Genomic DNA, 14,000 nt, shown 5'->3' on the forward strand with positions numbered 1-14,000 from the left:
TCGTGGCAACGGAGGCAGGAGACTACAGCACCCAGAAGCCCCTGTAGTGGCCCCGCCCCAAACAATCACGCTTTCGCGCCCGGAGGCGCTCATAAGCGGCAGGCTCCCTCCGCGTCACGGGACGCGCGCGGGACCGGCCGGGCTAAGCCCGGGCAAAGGGCGGGCCCTCTGTGGCTCTCAGAGGCCAGAGGAGACCGGGCTGGGCCATAGACTTTGTTCCAATTAAGCTGCAGGTCTAAACGTTGCTGTGCACAGTGAGATTCTTCATACCATATTGTGTTTGAACTGTGTCTACTGTTATGTATTTGTTTTGTATTCGTTTTTAGAATTTGCTATCTCACCAGTTGATGGTGTGTAATAATTAGCATAATTCTGTAAGCTTTATTCTGTATTATTATATTCTAACTACCATGCTAGCATGTCGAAACAGAAGGCACCTTCTGGACCGCGTACCATGGATAATTATTTGGTACAGGTAGTGAACAAAATAAATACTGAAAGGCGGCAGTCACTGGGGATAAGCATATCTCCACCGCCGGCAACCCCTACCCAGTTTTCGCCAGTCCTTTCATTACTGGATGATAATAGTTGTATTAATGCTACTAATTTGGATGTTTCAGCCAGGGAACTGCCCGAGCTTGAGCAGGTTCCCCCCATTTTAGTGGATTTAGATGATTGTACTGATAAGGTAGTACAATGCTCTCCGACACCAGTAGCGCGGCTAGTTAGAGCATGTAGGAAAACCCAAAGTAAAAGGGGGAGAACACGTACTGTAAGGAAACGGGTAGCATCACCATTGAAACATTCTGAAATAGATGAGGCTGCCAAATCTAACGAAGTCATATTAGACACTGATTTGACGAAGAACTTAGCGAATATTATTGACCTAAAGATCAGAGGCATTATACACCCACTTGTGTCAAAAATTGAACAACTAACTGCAGAAGTCGTTAGATTGGGCGGACTTCTAAAAAAGACCATTGAAGAACCAGGAAGAGTAACTACTGCCACAATTAATAGTAAATGTAACACCCAGGACGTTCATTCTATGAAGACTACAAGTAGTAGGGAGAATGTTATAGATAACTCCATAGCCCCTCAAGTGCCAATTCGTAGTGACAGTCAGACTGACACTATTACTAAAAGTAGCGAGGGCTGGAAAGAAGTAAGTAAAGGGCACGTTACTAACCTCCCGCCTGAATGTGCACCATATGTGGTAGTACTAACGAATGTACCGCCACTAATAAGTGGGGGTCATCAAGAAACACATGACTCTTTAAAAAATAAAAGTATATCCTGGTTGATTAGGCAATGCGGTTTTCCGTTAAATTTTTCTGACCAAGTCCTGACTACCAGGAGATTTAAATGGATAGGGAGTTCTAGGAAAAGCTCAAGGGGGGATTGTGTGATTGTAAACTTTAAATATCCACAACATGCTGCCACCGTCCTCCTAAGAGCTGCGTCTCTCCCGACCTCTGATGCTAATGTATGTGCTCGGTGTTTCTTTTACAGTCACCTTAATATTAATCACTGTGAGATCAGAGGAAACATTACCTACCCGGCTACCTATAGACCTCACCTTGGTATTCCAACCCAAAATAGATTTCATGCCCTTAGTTCCCTGGACTCTAATGATTGACTTACACAGGGGGGAGAGATGTATTCAGAGAGGGCTAAAGGTATTGGCGTAGATGACTGTGCTAACAAAACTATAGCCATGGCCACACGACCTATGTCCTTATTGACTAAGGTAGAGACTGTTGTTGAGGGTCATGAGGATCTGTGTAATATGAGACAGCCTATTGGGGGGGCCTCTGTTACTGGACCTGTAACTACGAATGCTACTAGTAGAGGCACACGTACCAGATTGGTCTGCTGGAACGTGGCCGGTTTAAAATCCAAGGGCAGAGATCTAGGCTGGAAAACTTTTATTAGCAAGTATGACATCTTATGTTTTCAAGAAACCTGGTGCAAAGGTGATGTTAATTATGAGGGATTTGTGTCCTATAATTTACCTGCACGGGGAGAGGGACCTGGTAGAGCCAAAGGGGGTTTACTTATACTTATATCGGTCCATCGCCGGATAGTGGTAAAAAAGCATATACCAGTAGGTGATCCTGTACAGATGCTCTGGATCTCTGAAGGTAAAGGCCGCAATATCCTTTTGATCAACTATTATAATAATATCTTTGACGGCACCAGGAGTAAAATAGTAACAGACCTGGCCAATACCATTGATAATCTGAGTTTGGAATCTAATGTTGTATTTGATATTATCTGGTGTGGGGACTTTAACACTACGTTGTATGTATTGTCACCCCTAAAGGTTTGTGGGGTTACTAACAATGCTGGTTGGGATGTACTGCATTTTGGTCATGATACCTACGGGGAAACCTTGCACAAATTAATGGGTTGTCATGACCTGGAAATATTGGAATGCTGTAAGGATGGAAATGGCCTGCCCGTCCCAACATTCAAAAAACTGGCGTACTGATTCTGTGATTGATCATGTGATAGTATCTTCCTGTATTATCGATTGCTTTGCAGCTCCGGAAATTGAAATATCAGCTATAAGTGACCACAATTGTATTATTGTGGCCACCACTTTGTGGGAGGATAGTGATGTAGAGTTGGGGATTACAATTGATAATGTAGAAGCTCACAGGGTCAATGGGGTCAGGCTTAGGTGGGTAGGGGAAAAAGCCTCAGAATTGATTACATCTATAATAAAGGGGAATTTGGCAGACATTGTTTTTATTCTGGAAAACAGATTCGACCATGAGCGGGTCTTATCTTCTTTTAAAGGAATCAACACTGCCATTGATGCCAAATTTACCGGTCGTAATAGGGGTCGTTCAAGGATTGGACCTGGTTGGTTCGACCACTCCTGTTCGGCAGCTCTAACCAGCCTCAAGCAGGCCTTAGCAATGAAGCCCAGGGATAAAAATGTAGTAATAAATTTAAGGACAGATTATAAAAATGCTCTTAAATTTAGGAAGGGGGGTCTACAGCAGCAAGCTTGGGACTCACTCAACCAAGCTGCAGAATTATCTAACTGCACGCTGTTTTGGGCGACGGTTAACTCACCATTTCTTAAAGAGGCCAATGTACCCGAGTTAACAGCAAATGTTTCAAGTGAAGGATGGATTACCCATTTCTCGATTATTTTTGACTCTGGTAAAATTGCTGATGCTTGTTCATCCAGATGGCCTATTTTGCCACTTGATTTCTCTGTTAGGGAGGTCGAAAGCGGCATTCGGGCGAGCAAGGGCGGGAAAGCCCAAGGCCCGGATGGGGTCCGATTGACGTTTATAAAGCTGCACCTGAAGTCTGGGGACCCCTGTTAGCCGTCGTTTTTAATGCTGCTGTCTGTACTGGGCCCCCTCCATCCTGGGGAGAGTCTATTATTGTCCCAATTTATAAAAAAGGAAGCAGGTCTGATGCAAAGAATTATCGTCCGGTTTCTCTATTGGACTCATCTATAAAGGTTATGAGTAGAGTTATGCTTGTAAGATTGGAGGAATGGGTGGAACAGGATTGCATTCTGGCAGACAGTCAGTATGGATTTAGGAAAGGCAGGGGTACGCTTGATCAATGTGTCAATTTAGAATTGTTGATCGGGAAGTACACTGATGCACAACCAGGCCTTATGTACCTATGCTTCGCAGACTTGAGTAGCGCTTTCGACATGGTGGACCACTCGATTTTGTGGCCAACCTTGTTGAAAATGGGAGCACCAGAGGGTATAATATTCTTTCTTGCCAGGATGTACGAGAAATTAAAAACCTGTGTGCGTTTCGGGAGTAAGGGAGAATGTACCCCAAATTTTAGTGTTAAACGTGGTATAAGGCAGGGTTGTGTTTTAGCTCCTCTTTTATTTATTTTATTTATTAATGGAATTGATGCTATTTTAAAGGAAGTTAACGCAGATGCTCCCATGATCAATGGCGTTTCAGTGCCGGTGTTATTATACGCCGATGACGCTGTTTTGTTATCTAGAACTTCCGTGGGACTGCAGCGGTTGATGGATAGTTTTGCGTCCTTTATTAAAGATAAGAAACTAGTTATTAACAAAGGAAAAACGCACACCATGATCTGTGGTTCAAAGAATCCAAAACATACTATTAAAGGGTATTTTATTGATAATGTAAAGGTGCAACAAGTGGATAAAGTTTGCTACCTAGGTATTACCTTTTCTTGTGATAAGAAGTGGATTTATGAATTTAATAATATACGCAATAAAATGGCTAGAAATGGCCACGGCATCTTCAGATTTGCCGGCAAAATTGGGGACCGTAGAACCGGGGACATGCTTAAAATTTACCAGGCCAGATGTGTAACTATTGCACTGTATGGGGCAGGAATTTGGGGCTACTGTTGTGCCCATAATTTGCAGCTGGAAGAAAATCTTTTTCTTAAAAAACTTCTATGCTTGCCTACCTCGGCCTCTAATGTTCTGAGTCACCAGGAATTATCTGTTAACTACCTACTCGACTTCTTATCCCTTAGGCCTTTGATGACCTGGCGGTCAATCTGGCTGAGGGATGAGAAGTCCTTTACTAGGTCTTTTATCCAGGACTGTTTGCGATTAGACAAATTTGTAGCAATACCCTGGATTAAATACATTATTGTATGTTTTTCAGATATTTTTAACCTGAATATTGTAAAAGACCCCAAAGCAGTTCTATTGATCCCCAAAACTGAGCTGAAAAGGGCTTTTCTGGATCTTGCAGAGAGAAAGAGGGCAGTAGCTGCCGGAACTCTGTCCACTGTTATGTTTTACAATAGGTACTTATCTACGGAAGGATTCCCTGTCTATCTAACCTTGGTTACAAGGCCCTCGCATAAATTTGTGTTAACAAGACTCAGATTTGGAATTGTACACCATTTGGTGGCCCATCCGACAGCGAAAAAACATCCATCTGGGCCTTGTAGATGTGATGGGACCTCCACACAAAGCACACTGCACTTTATCTTGTTCTGTAAACTGTACTCTAATTTTCGTATTGCTTTCCTTAAATCAATGTTTGTTAAATATGGAATACGTACAGTTGAGCACGCAATGAAATTAATATTTAATTTGCAATCTGCGGACATTTGTTTTTACACTGCAACTTTTTTAAACAAATGCATCAATTCCAGGAAAAGTATGTGTTTTTAACAAAGTGTGTAATTGTGTTTTTGCATTTTTAACCAGTTTTAATTAATTTATTGCGATTCTTAACGTATTGTTAATGTTTACTGTAATTTGCCCTCTGTATTTTTACTATGTCTGTCTCTTGTGCTTTTATGGTCATTAATTTGTACCGAATAAAGCTTAATTGAATTGAGTCATGGGGTAGATCTGCACAGCACGCTCTGTAGCATGCACAGGCAGCATGGCAGAAAGACCATCTTTACCACTGAGATCCGCCCCATCATGGACAGTGGGAGCATCTTCCAGAATTCTACCAACAGAGCCAGCCTCTCCACGTTGAGTGTGTTGTGGGTCTCTCCCAACTCAGATCCCCTGGTATCGAAACTAATCTTGTTCCCAGTGCAGCTCTAGGCTCTGCGGATGTTCAGAGTTCTCTTACTTCAGTCCTGCCAGGGTGAACAACTTGGACTTCACAATCTTCGTGTGCAGCCTTCGACTACAGCGAATCAGCTCAGCACAGACTTTTCTGGGTCCTGCAGATAGATCAGAGTATAGTTGGCATACAAGGATATCACTTGTGGGTTGCCACCCAGGTGGACCCTCCACGAACCAAGCCTGGTATGGAGCATCCTCGCCAGCGGCTCCAAAGCTAACCAAAATATTATGCAGGACAGGGACAACCCTGCCTCATACTTCTTCCCAGTTCCCAGGGATCTGAGATCATTCCCCCTGTACAAACTCATGCCACCGGTCACGAGTATGAGTCACACCCATTTCATTTATCTGGGATCAAATCACATATGTTACCACCCCACTCTGTCGAACACCCTTTCTATATATAGGGATACCACCACTTGACAGTCTGTAGAGGAGGCAAGCATGTGTAAAACGTGATTCAGATGCAGTAGATTATACATTGTACTCATTCCCAGGATTAACCCAGTTTGGTCTGAATGTATTAATGTCTGGACCACTCACAATAGCCTGCTCACTATTTTAAGAGCAGTGTTAAGCATAGAGACGGGCCTGTAAGATATCAAGTCTGCAGGGTACTACCCATCCTTTGGCAACCGTATGAACGCCACCTCCCTCATACTCTGGGACAGCTTCTCCATCCCCCTCGCTACCATATACAACTCCAGCAGTTTCTCGAGTGTGCTGCCAACAGCGGGTGATACAAATTCTGTTGGTAGGCCATCTGTCCCCGGTGTCTACCCCCGTTTAATGTCCATCAGTGCTTCCTGTACCTCCTCTACAATTTAGGGGGCCTCCATGATGGTTTGGTGTTTCCGACTGAGTCTGAGCAGCACTGCCACCTTTGAGGTACTTCGTTTTTCACATTGCCAATATCTGGCCCTCTGTCTCCTCCTCCTTTGTGTCCGGTTCTGGCTTTGGGTCTGCCTCCCTCAGGGTTTTGTTGGCAGGGATGCTTGTGGTGTTCTTTCCTCTGGGTCTCCCATGGGTTGGTGGACTACCTTGGCCTGTGCTGTCTCAGTCGGGGATATTGGTTCCTCCACTGTGGTTGGTCCTGCCTTTGAGTCCTCTGTGGTCCTCGGGTCCGGTCCTAGGCGTGTTGGGGTCTTCGGGGTCTGGCTTCTCTGGTCGTCCTTCCTGGGTGCTTCTGGTGTCTTGGTCATCTGTTGCCTTGGATCCTTCAGGAGGGTGTTCACCTTGGTGTTGGCTGCTGGGGACACCGTCGATCTGGTGGATCTCCAGGCTGGGGTTCCTGCTGCTGCGTAAGTCCTTGGCATGCCAGACTTGGGGCATTGGTAGTAGGTGTGGCCTCTTCCTTCACAGAAGTTGCACATCATCTCCCTGCTGCATCTGCTTGCCTTGTGTCTTGTCTGTTTGCAGATCCTGCAGAACTTCTCTGGGAAGTCTTATCCCATGTGTCCCACTGCCTGGCACTTCCGGCATTTGAAGGGTTGTCCTTGGTCTCCTAGCTAGAAGCTCGCCGGTGGGTGTCTCAGGCCGTCCCTTGATGCTGGGTCCTTGTGGAGGCTGACAATCGCTTGGCAGTTCGTGTTCCAAATCCCTCTGCTTTCTCAGACTTTGGTGGGTCCTGTTTTGATGGTGCCATATCGTTGGAGGAGTGACATGATGCCCTTGTCTGGGATGTGGGGGTTGGTCCTCTCAACCGTGATCCTCTTCTCCGTTGATGCCGGCTCCCATCCTGCCGATACATCGAAGTCAAAGTAGGGCTTTTCCTCCTCCTTCCCCTGGAAGAACTCCCAGTACTTCCTGTACAGGTTCTGGGTGGTGAGGCTGAGGAGAAAAATCCACCCTGATGCTGAGGCTTGGCAGCTCAGCACTTCCTGTCCTGGGATCCCAGCTGTCTTGACGACCTTGTTCAGGAACAGTTCTCGATCTAGCTTGGGTCTCTTCTTATCTTTTCACTCCCACCGCATAACCTGGATGTGTTTATGGGTAAGATAATACCCATTGAAGGGTTCGGGCAGTCACTTGCCTGGACCCCTACTCGCTCTTGGCTTTGCTCTTTGGTTTGGCAACTGTGGGGTTTACAGGTGTCCCTAGTTAGGACCCGAAGCCTTCCAGGCACCAGCCTTTCCTGCGCTGGAACTTGCTTCTGGGGGGACTTCCTAACTTGCCTCCTTGCTGCCCTCCCTATGGGGCTGGAGGCTGAGCTTGGGGTATCCGGTGGGGGGATGCCTTCAGCACTGGTGCTTGGAGTACTAATGTCCAATATCCTCAACCATCTTGGTTGCCATGGGTCCTATTGTTTGGGCTGCCGGTGTATCTCTGGGTTACCCTAGGAATTACCGGTTACCTGCAGGCGGTCCCTGTCCTGTTCTGATTAGTAGGCAGAAATTGCCTACTGTGCAAGAAACTCTGTTAAACACTCCCAAGAGCTAGAGTGAGGGTAATAGGTGTTTCCACCTAAGCATACATCCCCTCACCAAAGGTCTGGGTGCATTACAGGCCTGTGAAGGATGTTAGGAGGGTTGTTAGTCCTCCAGCATTAATCCACCCAAACGCTAGGAAAAGTAGAGTATCTAGGGAGCATAACATTACCGGGCTCTAGGAGCTAACCACGAGTCCTTGGGGGCACTATTTTACGCTCCTAGTGGAATCCCTCCTCCTGCTTCCTTAGAAGTCAGTTGGGCCGTTTCCGAAATTTGCATAAATGTACTGTACTGGAAGTCACAGATCCAGAATTTATCAAAATTACTAACTGTGAGAAGTTGGCCTGGTATATGATGCTCACTAGTTAAAGTGATCACCTTGTACCATGCCAAGCAACCCTTAGGGTGTGGTTGTAAGTCAACCTTTTCGAACTAGCTGCCCTAGTGGTAGCGTAGGCTAAGCAGTCTTTGAGGCTAAACTCGTGAAGCGTGTTAAGCCAGCTGTTTTACCAAATGCAACCCCCTTTTATACCAATGAAAGGACACCACACAGATATATATTCAAAATATATATGTATTTATTTCTCAAAGTAACCCCTAGTCTCTTTATGAGCACAGGAGCACAAATCGTCAAACAAGATTACAGTAGAATACACAGAAGTTGCACTTTATATGGATAGGCCCTGGTGGCCGCTCGAACCATATACTAAAATAGTGGTATAAGTACCACGAACAGAAAAGGGAAAAGGCCTAGGGCCTCTAGAATCGCTGGGCCTACAAGGAGCTAACTTCAGTTAGTGACCAGGAGGTCCACGGGTGGCGTGTGCAGAGCAAATAGTCACACGCGTGCTCCCATAGGTTTCAATGGGTACGTAAAAAGTACAAAGTTACTGCAAAAAGGATCTTCCGGATGGACTAGGAACTCAAGATTTGGAACACAGGCACTAGAGATGTAATACTACACTTGGGCACAGGAGTGCCAGCTTTACCTCACCCACAGGAAGCGGGTGCATAGGCCTCGAAGTGCGTCGGGTTTCTTCTATCTGTTCCGTGGAGCCTGAAGACAAAGATGCTGCAGGCGGTCGGTCCGGGAGAGATGCGGTGGATCCAAGAGTGGATCGGAGATGTTGAAGACCTGTAAGCAGAGGGGACAGTGTTCACAGTCACTAGCCAGTGACCAGCGTGGCACCAGGTGGGTACCAGGCAATGTCGGGTGCAAACAGGAAGAAAGGTGTAGCTTGTCTCTGCAGCCACGTGGTCCCTGGAGGTCGACGACGTCCAGGAGTTGGTTCACGAGCTGTCCCACGCAGGCTCTCGCTGTCGGCGGAGGGGGAGCAAGGGCCTGTCTGGAGCAACCAGACCAGCAGTGTATTTCGTGAAGTTCGTCGCCAAGATGGCTACTAGCCAGCGGCCAGCAACCGGTTAGGCGCGTCGAGTGGCAAAATGCAGAAGGGCCCCACGCAGATCGTGGAGATGCTGGAGGGCTCACCTTTGGTACAGATGCTGCTCGAGGGTTGGGCTTCTCAGATCCCAAAGCACAACTTGGAGGGAGCCTCGGTTGTTGCACTTGTCAGCTTGTTGTGGTCATTTCAAGATGGCTGGCTCCACGTGTCTCGGTGCCTCCACGGGTCTCCTCTTTTCAGGGACTGTGGATCGGGCGGTGAGAGGTCTGGAGGTCCAGGTCTTGTCAGTCTCTAGGATCGGGCTCCGGCGGGAGGCGGCGGCAAAGCAGACGTTGATTTGCTGGATGGTGCTTGCGTTAGCAAGGTGGTCACTCCCTGACCACAGGGGAGATTTCCTTCAGTCTTCTGTGCAGCAGAATGTCTAAGTTCCCGTCTTCTTCTTAGTTTCAAGTTGATTCCAGGATGTCTGAAGTCTTAGGACACAGCTCCTACCTTTAAGCGGATTCTAGGGGCCGGACTACCTGCTAGGTCCCTCCCTATGGGTGGGACCAGGAAGGGGGGTGGTTACACCCCCAATCCTTTGTCCAGCTCGCCCCAGGCCCGGGACTGGTGTGCCCCAGGACCGGTTTGAACTGGCATATGCACCGAGGCTCCTTGTGAGCCACAGGCATGTCTGGTTTCTTTCAAGCCCTACCTGACCAATACACAAAATCCTGTCTGGGGTGGTGCATGCACCTCCCCTGGCAGGAAACCCTTTGTCCACACCTCCCAAGCTGGAAGGACTCCCAGCAGCAGGAGGGCAGACTTGTGTCTGTGGTGGCAGCATCCATTTTGTGGAGCTGAGGCTAGGTCTGATTTTACCCGGGTTTCAGGTACTGTACATGTCGTGTCCCTCTAGAAGGGTGGAATGCTAACCCCGTCGCCAGAATTGGTGAGGGGTTAGTATTCCAATTCGTATGACACCTTACTCGACATGTTTTGATAAAGCCAAACCAAAGATAGCATTTAACCGCGAGGTTCATAATGCACTTAAGAGTATATGGTATGACGATATCTGGAAACAGTAGAAGGAAGTTGTTCCGACCACTGCAGACAGGCTCAGCTCATGCCAGAGCACCATCTCACATGGAACCAAGCACTCTGCCTTCAGGATTGTTAAGGCCTGCCATAGGAGTGACTTATAGGTTACCAGGTGTCCCATTTAAGGTTAGGTATAGGTATACTACACCTAAGTAAGAGGTGATTACACCAACTTACCCCAGCTGAGTGATCAGCCAGTTGTGTCAACTTGTTAGGCCAAGCCTGGGGTGGCATAATACATGCTTCAGCCCCTGGCAGGCCTTGGGTACACCAGTGCCCTGGGTACCTAGTGTACACTGGTACAGGGGCTGACAGGGTGATCCACTTCCAATTGGTTATGCACCTAGGGTGCATAGTTTTAATTTAGTAGAGAGAACAGCAGGCTGGGGGTCTGATTGGCAGGCCCACAGCCTCAATATGTCAAAAGCCAGTGAAGCAAAAAGCAAAAATTTGGGGTGACCATAGGATAGCAGACCCTACTCTCCTACACAACCCCCCCCCCCAAACGCTGGGACATTAAACTAGCCTTGACCAGTCTCGTCTTCATGTCCTAAGTGGAAGTACCTGGAGAGACCATCTGCATTCCCATGGTCAGTACCTGGCCGGTGCTCCACTGTAAAGTCCATCCCCTGTAGGGAAATGGACCACCTAAGCAGTTTGGGGTTTTCACCCTTCATCTGATTTAGCCACAAGAGGGGCTTATGGTCGGTCTGAATCTTGAAGTGAGTGCCAAACAAGTATGGCCTCAGCTTCTTCAGGGCCCACACCACAGCAAAGGCCTCCCTCTCAATAGCTGACCAATTCTTCTCTCTGGGGGTCAACCTTCTGCTAATAAAAGCAATGGGTTGGTCTTGACCATCTACATTAAGTTGTGACAGCACAGCTCCCACACCCAACTCAGAAGCATCTGTTTGGACAATAAACTCTTTGGAGTAGTCAGGACTTTTCAGGATAGGTGCAGAGCACATGGCCTCCTTCAGGTCATCAAATGCCTTTTGACAGCTTACTGTCCACTGAACCTTTTTGGGCATCTTCTTGGATGTCAGATCATTAAGAGGAGTCACAATGGACCCATAGTTCTTAACAAACTTCCTGTAGTACCCAGTCAAGCCCAAGAAAGCTCGAACTTGAGTCTGGGTGGTTGGAGGAGACCAGTCCTTGATGGATTGTATCTTACTCTCCAGTGGTTGAACTTGGCCTCCACCTACAAGGTGGCCCAAATATACAACCTTACTCTGCCCTATCTGGCACTTAGTAGCCTTGATAGTGAGGCCTGCCCTTTGCAGAGCCTCAAGAGCCTTCTTCAGGTGGATCAGGTGATCCTCCCAGGTGGAGCTAAAGACAGCAATGTCATCAAGATATGCTGCACAAAAGTCATCCAACCCAGTAAGGACTTGGTTCACCAGCCTTTGGAAGGTGGCAGGTGCATTCTTCAGACCAAAGGGCATCACCACAAACTGGTAGTGCCCACCTGGGGTTGAGAATGCTGTTTTGGCCTTAGACTCCTCAGCTAATCTGATTTGCCAATAGCCAGCTGTCAAGTCAAATGTGCTCAAAAACTTTGCAGAAGCTAGTTTGTCTATGAGCTCATCTGCCCTTGGAATAGGGTGTGCATCTGTCCTGGTGACAGCATTGAGTCCTCTGTAATCCACACAGAACCTCATCTCTCTCTTGCCATCTTTGGTGTGAGGTTTGGGGACCAGAACCACTGGGCTAGCCCAGGGGCTCTCTGAGGGTTCAATGACACCTAATTCCAGCATTTTATGTACCTCAGCCTTTATACAGTCCCTGGCGTGGTCAGGTTGTCTGTAAAGCTTGTTCTTTACAGGCAGACTGTCACCAGTGTCCACCACATGGGTACACCAGTCAGTTTGACTAGGTATCAAGGAAAACATATGTGAAAATGATTGTAGAACCTGTCTACATTCAGTCTGCTGATGGGCAGTGAGGTTGCCTCCAAGGGTCACTCCTTCAACTGAGCCATCTTCAGGGTTCTGAGACAACAGGTCTGGGAGAGGGTCACTCTCTTCCTCCTGTCCCTCATCTGTAGCCATGAGCAAGCCCATGTCTGCCCTGTCAACATATGCTTTAAGCCTGTTAACATGGAGTACCCTGTGGGGACTCCTGGGAGTTCCTAGGTCTACCAAGTAGGTGACCTCTCCCTTCTTTTCCAGGATTGTATGGGGTCCAGACCATTTGTCTTGGAGTGCTGCTGGGGCCACTGGCTCCAACACCCATACCTTCTGTCCTGGCTGAAACTCAACCAAGACAGCCTTTTGGTCATGCCAAGCTTTCTGTAAGGCCTGGCTAGCCTCAAGGTTTTTGGATGCCTTCTCCATATACTCAGCCATCCTGGAGCGGAGACCAAGTACATAGTCCACTATGTCTTGCTTAGGCTTTTTGAGAGGTAACTCCCATCCTTCCTTCACCAAACACAGTGGGCCTCTTACAGGGTGCCCAAACACCAATTCAAAGGGGCTGTAGCCAACTCCTTTTTGTGGGACCTCTCTGTAAGCAAACAGAAGGCAGGGTAGAAGGATGTCCCATCTTCGCCTGAGCTTTTCAGGTAATCCTTTGATCATACCCTTTAGGGTCTTGTTGAATCTCTCAACAAGCCCATTGCATTGTGGGTGATAAGGGGTGGTGAACTTGTAGTTGACACCACATTCCTTCCACATAGCTGTCAAGTATCCTGACATAAAGTTGGTACCTCTGTCAGATACTACCTCCTTAAGAAACCCCACTCTGGAGAATACTCCCAGCAGGGCCCTGGCCACAACAGGTGCTGTAGTGGTCCTAAGGGGAATTGCCTCTGGATACCTGGTGGCATGATCCACTACCACCAGTATAAATCTGTGCCCAGATGCAGTGGGAGGATCCATGGGACCCACTATATCTATTCCCACTCTTTCAAAGGGGACCCCCACCACAGGTAGTGGTATTAGGGGGGCCTTTGTTGTGCCACCTGATTTGCCACTGGCTTGGCAGGTCACACAGGAGCGACAAAACTCCTTTGTATCTTCATTCATGTGAGGCCAGTGAAAGTGAGGGACAAGCCTGTCCCAAGTCTTATTCTGGCCTAAGTGTCCTGCTAAAGGAATATCATGGGCCAAGGTAAGAAGAAAGCCCCTAAATTGCAGAGGTATAACCAACCTCCTGGTAGCACCAGGCTTGGGGTCTCTAGCCTCTGAATAAAGGAGCCCTTCATCCCAATACACTTTATGGGTACCTTGAGCATTCCCAGCAGCCTCAGCAGCAGCCAGCTGTCTGAGGGGTTCAAGAGAGGGACAGGATAACTGAGCCTGCCTCAAGTCAGCCCTTGAAGGTCCCCCTGTCCCCAGAAACTCAACCTGATCAGGTTCAAGCTCTTCAGGGACAGTTCCTTCAGGGTCCTCTAGATCAGCTTCCTGGGGCAGGGGGGAAGGCACAGCCTTGACCCTCCTGTTCTTCTTCTTGGTAGGTGCTTGGTCCATTGTTCCAGGATCCAAGACCTGAGGTTCAGTGAGGCACTTTTTG

Source organism: Triturus cristatus, chromosome 5_1 (assembly GCF_964204655.1).
Source record: "Triturus cristatus chromosome 5_1, aTriCri1.1, whole genome shotgun sequence".
Taxonomy (NCBI): domain Eukaryota; kingdom Metazoa; phylum Chordata; class Amphibia; order Caudata; family Salamandridae; genus Triturus; species Triturus cristatus.